This window comes from Oncorhynchus masou, chromosome 2 (genome assembly GCF_036934945.1).
Source record: "Oncorhynchus masou masou isolate Uvic2021 chromosome 2, UVic_Omas_1.1, whole genome shotgun sequence".
NCBI classification, from domain to species: Eukaryota; Metazoa; Chordata; class Actinopteri; order Salmoniformes; family Salmonidae; genus Oncorhynchus; species Oncorhynchus masou.
In genome coordinates this window covers 9,484,209-9,496,829 of record NC_088213.1, presented here as the reverse complement: position 1 = coordinate 9,496,829, position 12,621 = coordinate 9,484,209, and the positions used below count along the sequence as shown (strand labels likewise).

At 52.1% G+C, this 12,621-nt stretch overlaps 1 pseudogene; it reads right to left on the bottom strand.

Moving 5' to 3' along the window:
* The window catches only part of LOC135555014 (high affinity cAMP-specific and IBMX-insensitive 3',5'-cyclic phosphodiesterase 8A-like), a 164,622-nt pseudogene that overhangs the window by 42,737 nt on the left and 109,264 nt on the right, over positions 1-12,621 (bottom strand).

Below are 12,621 nucleotides of genomic sequence, written 5' to 3'. Positions count from 1 at the left end.
CCTTCTCTGTCTCTGTACTCACACCACAAACCCAGCCAGCATCCAGTGTCTCATCTCACTGCATGAAAAAGGCTTTCTGACCGAGCTGAGGTCAACACACACCTGATAGAGCTGTTATAAGGGCTGGAGATGAACAGAGTGATGGACACTCACCTTGCCTTTCCGTATGCAGGAGTTCATGGTTTCAAGGAGATCAGGTTTATTCTTTTCACTTTTAGGCACTTCTGTTATTCCCTTCCCTATTAGTTCACCCTGCTGGTAACCCATGATGCTCTCGTAGGCAGGGTTCACATACTGTAGAGGGGAGAGACGGGGGAGAGACGAGGGGAGGGGAGAGACGAGGGGAGGGGAGAGACGGGGGGAGGGGGAGAGGGGAGACATGGGGAGGGGAGACAGGGAGAGAGGGGGAGACGGGGAGAGAGGGGGAGACGGAGAGGGGAAGAGAGAGAGGGGGAGACAGGGAGAGGGGAGAGAGGGGGGAGGGGAGAGGGGGAGAGGGGGGAGGGGGGAGAGAGGGGGAGAGAGACGGGGGGAGAGAGGAGGGGGAGAGGCGGGGAGAGAGAGGGGGAGTCGGGGGAGGGAGACAGGGAGAGAGGGGGAGTCGGGAGAGGGGAGACAGGGAGAGAGAGAGGGGGAGACGGGGGGAGGGGGAGAGGGGGGGAGAGAGGAGACGGGGAGAGGGGGAGGGGGAGGGGGGAGAGGGGGAGAGAGGAGATGGGGAGAGAGAGGGGGAGACGGGGAGACAGGAAGGGGGAGAGGGGGGAGACGGGGAAGAATGAGAGATACATTAAAAAAATGAGAATCAGGCATCATTAGAGATTCGAGATCACACAGTCCTGACAGACAGACAGACAGACAGACAGACATGATAACACGGCTGGAGATGCTCTGTGTCTGTAGCTCTGTCTGTAGCTGTCTCTCTAGCTGTGTTTCTAGCGCTGTCTGTAGCTGTCTCTCTGTCTGAGGCTGTCTCTCTGTCTGTAGCTGTGTCTCTAGCTGTCTCTCTAGCTGTGTCTCTAGCTGTGTCTCTGTCTGTAGCTGTGTCTCTAGCTGTAGCTGTGTCTCTGTCTCTAGCTGTCTCTCTAGCTGTAGCTCTGTCTGTAGCTGTGTCTCTGTCTGTAGCTGTGTCTCTAGCTGTCTCTCTAGCTGTAGCTCTGTCTGTAGCTGTGGCTCTGTAGCTGTGTCTCTAGCTGTCTCTCTAGCTGTAGCTCTGTCTGTAGCTGTGTCTCTGTAGCTGTGTCTCTAGCTGTCTCTCTAGCTGTAGCTGTAGCTGTGTCTGTAGCTGTGTCTCTAGCTGTCTCTCTAGCTGTAGCTGTAGCTCTGTCTGTAGCTGTGTCTCTAGCTGTCTCTCTAGCTGTAGCTGTCTGTAGCTGTGTCTCTAGCTGTCTCTCTAGCTGTAGCTCTGTCTGTAGCTGTGTCTCTAGCTGTCTCTCTAGCTGTAGCTGTAGCTCTGTCTGTAGCTGTGTCTCTAGCTGTCTCTCTAGCTGTAGCTGTAGCTCTGTCTGTAGCTGTGTCTCTAGCTGTCTCTCTAGCTGTAGCTCTGTCTGTAGCTGTGTCTCTGTAGCTGTGTCTCTAGCTGTCTCTCTAGCTGTAGCTGTAGCTGTCTGTAGCTGTGTCTCTAGCTGTCTCTCTAGCTGTAGCTGTAGCTCTGTCTGTAGCTGTGTCTCTAGCTGTCTCTCTAGCTGTAGCTGTAGCTCTGTCTGTAGCTGTGTCTCTAGCTGTCTCTCTAGCTGTAATTGTGTCTCTGTCTGTAGCTGTGTCTCTAGCTGTCTCTCTAGCTGTAGCTGTAGCTCTGTCTGTAGCTGTGTCTCTAGCTGTCTCTCTAGCTGTAGCTGTGTCTCTGTCTGTAGCCATGTCTCTAGCTGTGTCTCTGTCTGTAGCTGTGTCTCTAGCTGTGTCTGTAGCTGTGTCTCTGTCTGTAGCTGTGGCTGTGTCTCTAGCTGTGTCTCTAGCTGTGTCTCTAGCTGTGTCTCTGTCTGTAGCTGTGTCTCTAGCTGTCTCTCTAGCTGTAGCTGTGTCTCTGTCTGTAGCTGTGTCTCTAGCTGTCTCTCTAGCTGTAGCTGTAGCTGTCTGTAGCTGTGTCTCTAGCTGTCTCTCTAGCTGTAGTTGTGTCTCTGTCTGTAGCGGTGTCTCTAGCTGTCTCTCTAGCTGTAGCTGTAGCTCTGTCTGTAGCTGTGTCTCTAGCTGTCTCTCTAGCTGTAGCTGTGTCTCTGTCTGTAGCCATGTCTCTAGCTGTGTCTCTGTCTGTAGCTGTGTCTCTAGCTGTGTCTGTAGCTGTGTCTCTGTCTGTAGCTGTGGCTGTGTCTCTAGCTGTCTCTCTAGCTGTAGCTGTAGCTGTCTGTAGCTGTGTCTCTAGCTGTCTCTCTAGCTGTAGTTGTGTCTCTGTCTGTAGCGGTGTCTCTAGCTGTCTCTCTAGCTGTAGCTGTAGCTCTGTCTGTAGCTGTGTCTCTAGCTGTCTCTCTAGCTGTAGCTGTGTCTCTGTCTGTAGCCATGTCTCTAGCTGTGTCTCTGTCTGTAGCTGTGTCTCTAGCTGTGTCTGTAGCTGTGTCTCTGTCTGTAGCTGTGGCTGTGTCTCTAGCTGTGTCTCTAGCTGTGTCTCTGTCTGTAGCTGTGTCTCTAGCTGTCTCTCTAGCTGTAGCTGTGTCTCTGTCTGTAGCTGTGTCTCTAGCTGTGTCTCTAGCTGTGTCTCTAGCTGTAGCTCTGTCTCTGTCTGTAGCTGTGTCTATAGCTGTGTCTCTGTCGGTTGCGGCGTCTGTTGCTGTGTCTCTAGCTGTGCCTGTTGCTGTGCCTGTTGCTGTGTCTGTTGCTGTGTCTGTTGCTGTGTCTCTAGCTGTGTCTGTTGCTGTGTCTGTTGCGGTGTCTGTTGCTGTGTCTGTTGCTGTGTCTGTTGCTGTGCCTGTTGCTGTGTCTGTTGCTGTGTCTGTTGCTGTGTCTCTAGCTGTGCCTGTTGCTGTGTCTGTTGCTATGTCTCTAGCTGTGTCTGTTGCTGTGTCTGTTGCTGTGTCTCTAGCTGTGCCTGTTGCTGTGTCTGTTGCTGTGTCTGTTGCTGTGTCTGTTGCGGTGTCTGTTGCTGTGTCTGTTGCTGTGTCTCTAGCTGTGCCTGTTGCTGTGTCTCTAGCTGTGCCTGTTGCTGTGTCTCTAGCTGTGTCTGTTGCTGTGTCTGTTGCGGTGTCTGTTGCTGTGTCTCTAGCTGTGCCTGTTGCTGTGTCTGTTGCTGTGTCTCTAGCTGTGTCTGTTGCTGTGTCTGTTGCTGTGTCTGTTGCGGTGTCTGTTGCTGTGTCTCTAGCTGTGCCTGTTGCTGTGTCTGTTGCTGTGTCTCTAGCTGTGTCTGTTGCTGTGTCTGTTGCTGTGTCTGTTGCGGTGTCTGTTGCTGTGTCTCTAGCTGTGTCTGTTGCTGTGTCTGTTGCTGTGTCTGTTGCTGTGTCTGTTGCGGTGTCTGTTGCTGTGTCTGTTGCGGTGTCTGTTGCTGTGTCTGTTGCTGTGCCTCTAGCTGTGTCTGTTGCTGTGTCTGTTGCTGTGCCTGTAGCTGTGTCTCTAACTGTGTCCGTAGCCGTGTCTGTAGCTGTGTCTGTGGCTGTGCCTGTGTCTGTAGCTGTGTCTGTTGCTGTGTCTGTTGCTGTGCCTCTGGCTGTGTCTGTTGCTGTGTCTCTAACTGTGTCCGTAGCCGTGTCCGTAGCCGTGTCTGTAGCTGTGTCTGTAGCTGTGTCTCTAACTGTGTCCGTAGCCGTGTCTGTAGCTGTGTCTGTGGCTGTGCCTGTGTCTGTAGCTGTGTCTCTAACTGTGTCTGGAGCTGCCCCTTTTCTGACCCTGCAAATAGAAAATCCCAATGTGGCCCTCGAGCCAAAACGTTCCCCCACCCCTACCTTAGTGCTTCCATCTGTAGACTGTTTGGTTGAGAATAAACAACAGACCATTCTTTAGTAAAACTAATGGAAACTAATGAAAACCCACCTGAATGACTTGATCCTCATTGGTGATCTCTATGGCCTCCTGACTCTGCTCCAATGCCGTGAAGATAGCATTACACGCCCTAGGAAAGAGAGGGAGGGGGAGGGAGGGAGAGCAGGGATGGAGAGGGATAGGAGGGAGATGGGGGAGGAGGGAGGGAGAGCAGGGATGGAGAGGGGGAGGGAGATGGAGGGAGGGAGAGGGAGGGGAGGGAGAGCAGGGATGGAGAGGAGAGGAGGGAGGGAGAAGGAGGGAGGGAGGGCGAGAGGGAGGGAGGGAGAGCAGGGATGGAGAGGGAGAAGAGGGAGATGGGGGAGGAGGGAGGGAGAGCATGAGAGAGGGAGAGTAGGAGAGAGGGCAAGAGGGAGGGAGGAAGGGAAGAGAGATAGGGAGGGAGGGAGAGATAGGGAGGGAGGGAGAGAGAGATAGGGAGGGAGGGAGAGATAGGGAGGGAGGGAGAGAGATAGGGAGGGAGGGAGAGAGAGAGATAGGGAGGGGGAGGGAGAGAGAGATATGGAGGGAGGGAGAGATAGGGAGGAGGGAGAGAGAGATAGGGAGGGAGGGAGAGAGATAGGGAGGAGAGATTTAGGGAGGGAGGGAGAGATAGGGAGGGAGGGAGAGATAGGGAGGGAGGGAGAGAAGATAGGGAGGGAGAGAGAGATAGGGAGGGAGGGAGAGAGAGATAGGGAGGGAGGGAGAGATAGGGAGGGAGGGAGAGATAGGGAGGGAGGGAGAGAGAGATAGGGAGGGAGAGAGAGATAGGGAGGGAGGGAGAGAGAGATAGGGAGGGAGGGAGAGATAGGGAGGGAGGGAGATAGTTGAAATGCACCTCTGAATGTAGAACAGGAGCTACATTTAGACATGTGTACAGTACATCGCTGTAGAAAGAACATTCTTCTTTTTTAATCTCTCATTTTTAATCACTCCAACATTATTACAGGATTTTGGGCCAGCATTGAGTGGATGTATTTATTTTTATTTAACCTTTATTTCACTAAGCAAGTCAGCTAAGAACAAATACTTATTTACAATGACGGCCTACCAAAAGGCAAAAGACCTCCTGCAGGGACGAGGTCCTGGGATTAAACATAAATACAATATAAATATAGGACAAAACACACATCACAACAAGAGAGACAACACAACACGACATAAAGAGGGACCTAACGACAACAACGTAGCAAGAGAGCAACACATCACAACACAGAATAGTAGCAACACAACATAACAACAACATGGTAGCAACACAACATGGTAGCAGCACAACATGGTAGCAGCACAACATGGTAGCAACACAACATGATAGCAGCACAACATGGTAGCAACACAACATAACAACAACATGGCAGCAACACAACATGGCAGCAACACAACATGGCAACAACATGGTAGCAACACAACATAACAACAACATGGCAGCAACACAACATGGCAGCAACACAACATGGCAACAACATGGTAGCAACACAACATGGTAGCAACACAACATGGCAACAACATGGTAGCAACACAACATAACAACAACATGGCAGCAACACAACATGGCAGCAACACAACATGGTAGCAGCACAACATGGTAGCAACACAACATAACAACAACATGGCAGCAACACAACATGGCAACAACATGGTAGCAACACAACATGGTAGCAACACAACATGGCAACAACATGGTAGCAACACAACATAACAACAACATGGTAGCAACACAACATAATAACAACATGGTAGCACCACAACATGGTAAAAACATTACTGGGCTAACAGACAACAGCACAAAGGGGGAGAAGGTAGAGACAACAACACATCACACAAAGCATCTATGGGTATGTGTCTTCTCTATGAGCTGGTTATACATTGGACACTAGATGAGATGCTTGGTGAGACACAGCTCAGATAGATGAGATGCTTAGTGAGACACAGCTCACATAGATGAGATACTTGGTGAGACACAGCTCAAATACATGAGATGCTTGGTGAGACACAGCTCACATACATGAGATGCTTGGTGAGACACAGCTCATATACATGAGATGCTTAGTGAGACAACTCAGATAGATGAGATGCTTAGTGAGACAACACAGATAGATGAGATGCTTGGTGAGACACAGCTCACATAGATGAGATGCTTGGTGAGACACAACCTCACATAGATGAGATGCTTGGTGAGACACAGCTCACATAGATGAGATGCTTGGTGAGACACAGCTCACATAGATGAGATGCTTGGTGAGACACAGCTCAGATAGATGAGATGCTTAGTGAGACACAGCTCACATAGATGAGATGCTTAGTGAGAAAACTCAGATAGATGAGATGCTTGGTGAGACTCAGCTCAGATAGATGAGATGCTTGGTGAGACACAGCTCAGATAGATGAGATGCTTGGTGAGACACATCGCAGATAGATGAGATGCTTAGTGAGACACAGCTCATATACATGAGATGCTTAGTGAGACAACTCAGATAGATGAGATGCTTGGTGAGACACAGCTCACATAGATGAGATGCTTGGTGAGACACAGCTCACATAGATGAGATACTTGGTGAGACACAGCTCAGATAGACAAGATGTTTGGTGAGACACAGCTCAGATAGATGAGTCAATAAAGGAGTTGATCTGACTCTGGGGAAGTCGATAAAGGAGTTGATCTGACTCTGGGGAAGTAGATAAAGGAGTTGATCTGACGACTCTGGGGAAGTAGATAAAGGAGTTGATCTGACTCTGGGAAGTAGATAAAGGAGTTGATCTGACTCTGGGAAGTAGATAAAGGAGTTGATCTGACTCTGGGGAAGTAGATAAAGGAGTTGATCTGACTCTGGGGAAGTAGATAAAGGAGTTGATCTGACTCTGGGGAAGTCGACAAAGGAGTTGATCTGACTCTGGGGAAGTAGATAAAGGAGTTGATCTGACTCTGGGGAAGTAGATAAAGGAGTTGATCTGACGACTGGGGAAGTAGATAAAGGAGTTGATCTGACTCTGGGGAAGTAGATAAAGGAGTTGATCTGACTCTGGGGAAGTAGATAAAGGAGTTGATCTGACGACTCTGGGGAAGTAGATAAAGGAGTTGATCTGACGACTCTGGGGAAGTAGATAAAGGAGTTGATCTGACTCTGGGGAAGTAGATAAAGGAGTTGATCTGACTCTGGGGAAGTAGATAAAGGAGTTGATCTGACTCTGGGGAAGTCAATAAAGGAGTTGATCTGACTCTGGGGAAGTAGATAAAGGAGTTGACCTGACTCTGGGGAAGTAGATAAAGGAGTTGATCTGACGACTCTGGGGAAGTAGATAAAGGAGTTGATCTGACTCTGGGGAAGTAGATAAAGGAGTTGATCTGACTCTGGGGAAGTCGATAAAGGAGTTGATCTGACTCTGGGGAAGTAGATAAAGGAGTTGATCCGACTACTCTGGGGAAGTAGATAAAGGTGTTGATCTGACGACTCTGGGGAAGTCGATAAAGGAGTTGATCTGACGACTCTGGGGAAGTCGATAAAGGGCATCATTGCCAAAATCCCAAACTATGCCTTAAATATTCACCTCAGTTTGAACTGTGCCCTTACTTCTGCACGTGTGTGTGTGTGTGTGTGTGTGTGTGTGTGTGTGTGTGTGTGTGTGTGTGTGTGTGTGTGTGTGTGTGTGTGTGTGTGTGTGTGTGATTGTGTGTGTGATTGTGTGTGTGTGATTGTGTGTGTGTGTGATTGTGTGTGTGATTGTGTGTGTGTGAGTGTGATTGTGTGTGTGTGTGTGTGTTTGTGTGATTGTGTGTGTGTGATTGTGTGTGTGTGTGTGATTGTGTGTGTGTGATTGTGTGTGTGTGAGTGTGTGTGTGTGATTGTGTGTGTGATTGTGTGATTGTGTCTGTGTATGTGATTGTGTGTGTGTGTGTGTGTGTGTGATTGTGTGTGTGATTGTGTGATTGTGATTGTGTGTGTGTGATTGTGTGACTGTGTGTGTGTGTGTGTGTGTGTGTGTGTGTGTGTGTGTGTGTGTGTGTGCGTGTCTCACCTCAGTTTGAACTGTGCCAGAACTTCTCCACGCTCCAGCTGCAGCAGCTCATTGTAACAGGCCATCGTGTTGGCGTTCTCCACATATCTCTATAGAGTTAGAGGTCAGAGGTTAAACACAGTGTTTATCCGTCTGCATCCAAATAGTGCACTACTTTTTTGACCAGGGCCCATAGGGAATAGGGTGCTGTGTATAGACCAGGGCCCATAGGGAATAGGGTGCTGTGTATAGACCAGGGCCCATAGGGAATAGGGTGCTGTGTATAGACCAGGTCCCATAGGGAATAGGGTGCTATTCCCTGTATAGTGGCACTACTATAGACCAGGGCCCTATTCCCTATATAGTACACTACTATAGACCAGAGCCCTATTCCCTATATAGTGGTACTACTATAGATCAGAGCCCTATTCCCTATATAGCGGTACTACTATAGACCAGAGCCCTATTCCCTATATAGCACACTACTATAGACCAGAGCCCTATTCCCTATATAGTGGTACTACTATAGACCAGGGCCCTATTCCCTATATAGCACACTACTATAGACCAGAGCTCTATTTCCTATATAGTGGTACTACTATAGACCAGAGCCCTATTCCCTATATAGTGGTACTACTATAGACAAGAGTCCTATTCCCTATATAGTGGTACTACTATAGACCAGAGCCCTATTCCCTATATAGTGGTACTACTATAGACCAGAGCCCTATTCCCTATATAGTGGTACTACTATAGACCAGAGCCCTATTCCCTATATAGCACACTACTATAGACCAGAGCCCTATTCCCTATATAGTGGTACTACTATAGACCAGGGCCCTATTCCCTATATAGCACACTACTATAGACCAGAGCTCTATTCCCTATATAGTGGTACTACTATAGACCAGAGCCCTATTCCCTATATAGTGGTACTACTATAGACAAGAGTCCTATTCCCTATATAGTGGTACTACTATAGACCAGAGCCCTATTCCCTATATAGTGGTACTACTATAGACCAGAGCCCTATTCCCTATATAGTGGTACTACTATAGACCAGAGCCCTATTCCCTATATAGTGGTACTACTATAGACCAGAGCCCTATTCCCTATATAGTGGTACTACTATAGACCAGAGCCCTATTCCCTATATAGTGGTACTACTATAGACCAGAGCCCTATTCCCTATATAGTGGTACTACTATAGACCAGAGCCCTATTCCCTATATAGTGGTACTACTATAGACCAGAGCCCTATTCCCTATATAGTGGTACTACTATAGACCAGAGCCCTATTCCCTATATAGTGGTGGGGGGATGACTGTGTGTGTGGTGGGGGATGACTGTGTGTGGTGGGGGGATGACTGTGTGTGGTGGGGGGATGACTGTGTGTGGTGGGGGGGATGACTGTGTGTGGTGGGGGGATGACTGTGTGTGGTGGGGGGGATGACTGTGTGTGGTGGGGGGGATGACTGTGTGTGGTGGGGGGATGACTGTGTGTGTGGGGGGATGGCTGTGTGTGGTGGGGGGATGACTGTGTGTGGTGGGGGATGACTGTGTGTGGTGGGGGGATTGACTGTGTGTGGTGGGGGATTGACTGTGTGTGGTGGGGGGTGACTGTGTGTGGTGGGGGGATGACTGTGTGTGGTGGGGGGATGACTGTGTGTGGTGGGGGATTGACTGTGTGTGTGGTGGGGATGACTGTGTGGTGGGGGGATGACTGTGTGTGGTGGGGGATGACTGTGTGTGGTGGGGGGATGACTGTGTGTGTGGTGGGGGATGACTGTGTGTGGTGGGGGGATGACTGTGTGTGGTGGGGGATGACTGTGTGTGGAGGGGGGATGACTGCGTGTGGTGGGGGGATGACTGCGTGTGGTGGGGGATGACTGTGTGTGGTGGGGGGATGACTGTGTGTGGTGGGGGGATGACTGTGTGTGGTGGGGGGTGACTGTGTGTGTGGGGGGATGACTGTGTGTAGTGGGGGATTGACTGTGTGTGGTGGGGGGATGACTGTGTGTGGTGGGGGGATGACTGTGTGTGGTGGGGGATGACTGTGTGTGGTGGGGGATTGACTGTGTGTGGTGGGGGGATGACTGTGTGTGGTGGGGGGATGACTGTGTGTGGTGGGGGGATGACTGTGTGTGGTGGGGGGATGACTGTGTGTGTGGTGGGGGGATGACTGTGTGTGGTGGGGGGATGACTGTGTGTGGTGGGGGGATGACTGTGTGTGTGGTGGGGGGATGACTGTGTGTGGTGGGGGGATGACTGTGTGTGGTGGGGGGATGACTGTGTGTGTGGTGGGGGAGATGACTGTGTGTGTGGGGGGGTGACTGTGTGTGTGGTGGGGGGATGACTGTGTGTGGTGGGGGGGTGACTGTGTGTGGTGGGGGGATGACTGTGTGTGTGGTGGGGGAGATGACTGTGTGTGGGGGGGGGGGTGACTGTGTGTGGTGGGGGTGACTGTGTGTGGTGGGGGGATGACTGTGTGTGGTGGGGGGATGACTGTGTGTGGTGGGGGGATGACTGTGTGTGGTGGGGGGATGACTGTGTGTGGTGGGGGGATGACTGTGTGTGGTGGGGGGATGACTGTGTGTGGTGGGGGGATGACTGTGTGTGGTGGGGAGATGACTGTGTGTGGTGGGGGGATGACTGTGTGTGGTGGGGGATTGACTGTGTGTGGTGGGGGATGACTGTGTGTGTGGTGGGGGGATGACTGTGTGTGGGGGGTGACTGTGTGTGGTGGGGGATTGACTGTGTGTGGTGGGGGATGACTGTGTGTGGTGGGGGGATGACTGTGTGTGGGGGGGTGACTGTGTGTGGTGGGGGGATGACTGTGTGTGGTGGGGTGATGACTGTGTGTGTGGTGGGGGAGATGACTGTGTGTGGGGGGGGTGACTGTGTGTGGTGGGGGGATGACTGTGTGTGGTGGGGGGATGACTGTGTGTGGTGGGGGATGACTGTGTGTGGTGGGGGAGATGACTGTGTGTGGGGGTGACTGTGTGTGGGGGGGTGACTGTGTGTGTGGTGGGGGATGACTGTGTGTGGTGGGGGGATGACTGTGTGTGTGGTGGGGGGATGACTGTGTGTGGTGGGGGATTGACTGTGTGGGTATGGGATGACTGTGTGTGGTGGGGGATGACTGTGTGTGGTGGGGATGACTGTGTGTGGTGGGGGGGATGACTGTGTGTGGTGGGGGATGACTGTGTGGGTGGGGGATTGACTGTGTGTGGTGGGGGATTGACTGTGTGTGGTATGGGATGACTGTGTGTGGTGGGGGATGACTGTGTGTGGTGGGGGATGACTGTGTGTGGTGGGGGGGATTGACTGTGTGTGGTGGGGGATGACTGTGTGTGGTGGGGGGTTGACTGTGTGTGGTGGGGGATGACTGTGTGTGTGGTGGGGGGATGACTGTGTGTGGTGGGGGGATGACTGTGTGTGGTGGGGGGATGACTGTGTGGTGGGGGGATTGACTGTGTGTGGTGGGGGGGTTGACTGTGTGTGGTGGGGGGATGACTGTGTGTGGTGGGGGGGGGGATGACTGTGTGTGGTGGGGGGATGACTGTGTGTGGGTAGGGGGATGACTGTGTGTGGTGGGGGGATGGCTGTGTGTGTGTGGGGGGATGACTGTGTGTGTGGTGGGGGGATGACTGTGTGTGGTGGGGGGATGACTGTGTGGTGGGGGGGGATGACTGTGTGTGGTGGGGGGATGACTGTGTGTGGTGGGGGGATGACTGTGTGTGGTGGGGGATGACTGTGTGTGGTGGGGGGATGACTGTGTGTGTGGTGGGGGGATGACTGTGTGTGGGGGGATTGACTGTGTGTGGTGGGGGGATGACTGTGTGTGTGGTGGGGGGATGACTGTGTGTGTGGTGGGGGGATGACTGTGTGTGGTGGGGGGGGATGACTGTGTGTGGTGGGGGATGACTGTGTGTGGTGGGGGATGACTGTGTGTGGTGGGGGATGACTGTGTGTGTGGTGGGGGGATGACTGTGTGTGGTGGGGGGATGACTGTGTGTGGTGGGGGATGACTGTGTGTGTGTGGGGGAGATGACTGTGTGTGGTGGGGGATTGACTGTGTGTGTGGTGGGGGGATGACTGTGTGTGGTGGGGGGATGACTGTGTGTGGAGGGGGATGACTGTGTGTGTGGTGGGGATGACTGTGTGTGGTGGGGGGATGACTGTGTGTGGTGGGGGGATGACTGTGTGTGTGTGGGGGGATGACTGTGTGTGGTGGGGGGATGACTGTGTGTGGTGGGGGATGACTGTGTGTGGTGGGGATGACTGTGTGTGTGGTGGGGGATGACTGTGTGGTGGGGGGATGACTGTGTGGTGGGGGATGACTGTGTGTGGTGGGGGGATGACTGTGTGTGGTGGGGGATGACTGTGTGTGGTGGGGGATGACTGTGTGTGTGGTGGGGGATGACTGCGTGTGGTGGGGGGATGACTGTGTGTGTGGTGGGGGGATGACTGTGTGGTGGGGGATTGACTGTGTGTGGTAGGGGGATGACTGTGTGTGGTGGGGGGATGACTGTGTGTGGTGGGGGATGACTGTGTGTGGTGGGGGATGACTGTGTGTGTGGTGGGGGGATGACTGTGTGTGGGGGGATGACTGTGTGTGGTGGGGGATGACTGTGTGTGGTGGGGGATGACTGTGTGTGGTGGGGGGATTGACTGTGTGTGGTATGG